The sequence below is a fragment of the Pseudophryne corroboree genome, chromosome 6, assembly GCF_028390025.1.
Source record: "Pseudophryne corroboree isolate aPseCor3 chromosome 6, aPseCor3.hap2, whole genome shotgun sequence".
In the NCBI taxonomy this organism is placed as follows: Eukaryota; Metazoa; Chordata; class Amphibia; order Anura; family Myobatrachidae; genus Pseudophryne; species Pseudophryne corroboree.
This window is the reverse complement of record NC_086449.1, coordinates 470,865,976-470,869,612: the sequence shown is the minus strand read 5'-3', so window position 1 is coordinate 470,869,612 and position 3,637 is coordinate 470,865,976. Positions and strand designations below refer to the sequence as shown.

The window sequence follows — 3,637 nt, the reverse complement described above, 5'->3', positions numbered from 1 at the left end:
ATAATTTTTTTTATAAATGTTCCAAAATATGTATCTATCTATTTATAAATGATAGAATATTGAAGGTAGATAAAATACAACAGAAAAAAAGGAAATGTGTACCCTAGGGTGAGGGATAGTGGTGATTAGTTTATATTATATGGTGATATTGATGGTGGCTAGTAAATATATGTAAGAAAGGGAAAAAATATAAAAATATATATATCTCTAATATATTGAATGTGTGGCTATAAGTGTATCAGTTAGTGCTGTGAAAGATAGAAGTGTTAATTTTTTAGGCTTTTAAATTGAGAGAGAAATATTTAGTAATGGTATCTGTACATGCATTATAAAAGTGCATAATATCGACATATATATTATTCTATATGTGTGTGGATACCTTTGTGCCTTCGCTGTGCTTAGGCTTTATTAATTAAAGTACTCAATCTTCCCAGGTGGACTCCAACCTGGTACTGATTAAGCCCAACACTGCTTAGCTTCCAAGATCGAACGGAATTGGGCGTAAAACCAGTGTGGTATGACTGTAAATTGCAGCACGCTTATCAAAGATCAGCCCGGTATCATTCTAGTTAAAATAATTTATTGTGCACAGTGATGGGACAACATGAGAATGTGGAGAGGTAAACAAAACAAAGGAAATGGAGGAAAAAAGAAGAACGAAGAGAACAGATGGAGGAACTGCGATATAAGTGAGAGAGAGTCATGTTGAAGGCACCTTTATAGGAATGGGGCGAACTCGTAACCTTCGTTGAAGCCACGGGGGTGCAAGGTTTTCAATTGGAAAATCCAAAACATCTCTCGTTAGGACAGTTTATTTGCCAAGTCACCATCTGTATACTAAACCTACAGACCAGAATACGATTCTAAGGTACAATAATTTCCACCCTACACCTACCATCAAGGGTTTACCTTTCTCTCAGTTTCTGAGGGTGTGTAGAGTGACAAATAATATCAGAGACAGAGAAATACAATTGGATCTTATGGAAAATAAATTTTTTAACAGAAGATATCCAGCCCCCTTGTTGAAAGCTGCTAGAACAAAAGCTGCAGCCGTTGATAGGGTTGAGTTATTAACGAATAAGCCCTTTAAAGAAGCACAGGCCAAAATTCCATGGGTCAACACATTTGATACTAAAAGCGCCCATACCAGCAAAAAGGATAAATCGTTTTGGCCTATTGTAACTAGTGATCCTGATCCAAATCTCTGATCTAGGACCTCAAAAATGCTGCTAAACATCGGAAGAGACAAAACGCCATCCTCCTTCCACTATGCATTCCACCGAACCCAAAGTCACTATCCAATGCATTCCAACCACCAGAAGTGATGGCAAACATCACCTGGGCAGCATTGTGGAGCTCCAGTAAGCTGTGGAATGCAAATAAGGAAGCAATACATGCGTACCAAACAGACTAAGGTGGCGCAAATGGTACCAATTATAAGAAGAGATATGCAGCAAGGTTCTAATATAGCAAAATGTCAATAATACGCAAGTCTGGGTAATGATAGTAAAGCCCAAAGACACCTACCACCATGACATAGAAAACCTATGTAAATACCTACTGAACACTGTACATACATTTAAATATACATGTATACTCACATGTATATACACAAACATATATGAATACATGCAAAAAATACATATAATAACAAATAAAGAATCTAAAGCACAAATTACTGAGACATCTTTGCGCTCAATCAAGAAGAAAATTTCGCACAAATGTTCAAAAAAGTTTCAAACAGAATGAACATTTTAATACAATGCAATTGTCTGGCGGTTAATGTTTATTGGAAAAAATCCAAAATATCAAGAGAGTGAAAAATCATAAGGATTATAGGGGGTCATTCCGACCTGATCACACGCTAGCTATTTTTTGTAGCGCTGCGATCAGATCAAAACTCGGCAAAACTGCGCATGCGTATGCCCCGCAATGTGCAGGCGTGTTGTACGGGTACAAAGCGGATCGGTGCTGGGCGATGGCAGGCACGCATGTTGCTGTTTCCCTTCCCCGGGACTGACTTTGGATATGGAGTTCAGAAGCGGTTGTTATGGCAACCTATGACTCTGATGATCCACAATCCTCACAGAATACTCCAGTGAGTAGATTTACACGTTCAAAAAACGACAACTCAGGATCAAGCCCAAGCGGCAGAGGGGGGCGGGGGAAGTCAAAAAGATTATACAAAACCGCTCACAAGCAAATTGAAGGTGAAGAATTGGTGTTTAATTTGCCATCTCATGTGTTAAAAGACACTGAAATATCAGTATTGAATGAAGGACTCTCTTTTATTCCAAGCAATCCCCACAATGACTTAACTGGAAAATCGATCAACATAGATTTAATTGCTCATTAAGGATAAAATAATTTTTTCAACATGAGCCTCCAGTGACAAATTTAATGAATTTTATAGGAAATATGCAAGATTTAAGTTTGACCCGCCTTCCAACAACTCATCTTTGAGAACCTTTTCTCGTCTCTTTGACGAATCAGTGGGCAAATATAATGAGGCACCCCAGAAACATTTTCAGAATTTGGATAAGCAACAGAGACAAGCAGTTCGGGGCTTGGCATCGTATTCTGACATTGTAAATCGCCCCGCGGATAAGGGCAGGGCAATTGTAATTATGGATACGGATAAATATATATTGGACATCGATCGACAACTAGCAGATTCCCATACGTATAAAAGACTCCCATATAATCTGACAGAAATGTTCAAAAGAGAGCTGGATGCCTTTCTTACTACGGCTGCAAAAGATGGCTTAACAATAAGCTTTTTGATACACTATCTCAAGCTTTTCCAAGAGTCCCTGTTCTATATACTATCCCTAAGGTGCACAAGGGCGCCCAGAACTCTCCGGGCAGACTAATTATATATGCCCAGGGTTCATTATTACAACCGATATCACAATTTTTGGACTTTTTATTACAACCGTTAGTGATGAAACAAAGAACTTTCTTGAAAGACACCACCCAGTTATTGTTAAAATTGGGTGAATTAGTGAATATCCCGAGCAGGGCATTCTTGTGTACTTTAGATGTAAAAAAAAATTGTATACGATCATTCCACACTCGATGGAACTAGAGTGCATGAAGCTATAATTACAGTTGAACCAGTTTAATTTGTTGGATATTTCTCTGTTTTTAGAACTGCTGGAGTTTGTACTTACACACAATGTTTTTTTACACAATGCTAAATTCCTTTTGCAGTGCACTGCCTGTGCGATGGGGACGAATGTGTCCCCATCGTATGCAAATGTCTTTATGTTTGAACAGGAACGTATTTTTCTCTTTTCAGATTGGAATGTAGCGAAGAGTATCATGCAATATACGAAATATATAAATGACCTCTTCCTCATTTGGACAGGGTCAGAAAGTGAGCTGCTGCGTTTGATAACCAATATTAATACTCTAGAACATCCAGTAAAATTTACATTCCAATATAGTCAAACAGAGATTAATTACTTGGATGTAACAATCAAACTTAAAAATAATATGATTTCAACAGAACTTTTTCACAAGCAAACTGATCGAAACACCCTTTTGCATCATAGTAGTTGTCATCCACCTTCCTTAAAAAGAGCATTACCAGAATCACAAATGCTAAGGGCCGCAAGAATCACCAGTGATATTG

General features: G+C 37.8%; 1 pseudogene; it reads right to left on the bottom strand.

Annotated features, from left to right (window-relative positions):
- Positions 1-409: 409 nt before the first annotated feature.
- Positions 410-529, bottom strand: LOC134937169 (5S ribosomal RNA; annotated as a pseudogene).
- Between the last annotated feature and the right edge of the window lie 3,108 nt (positions 530-3,637).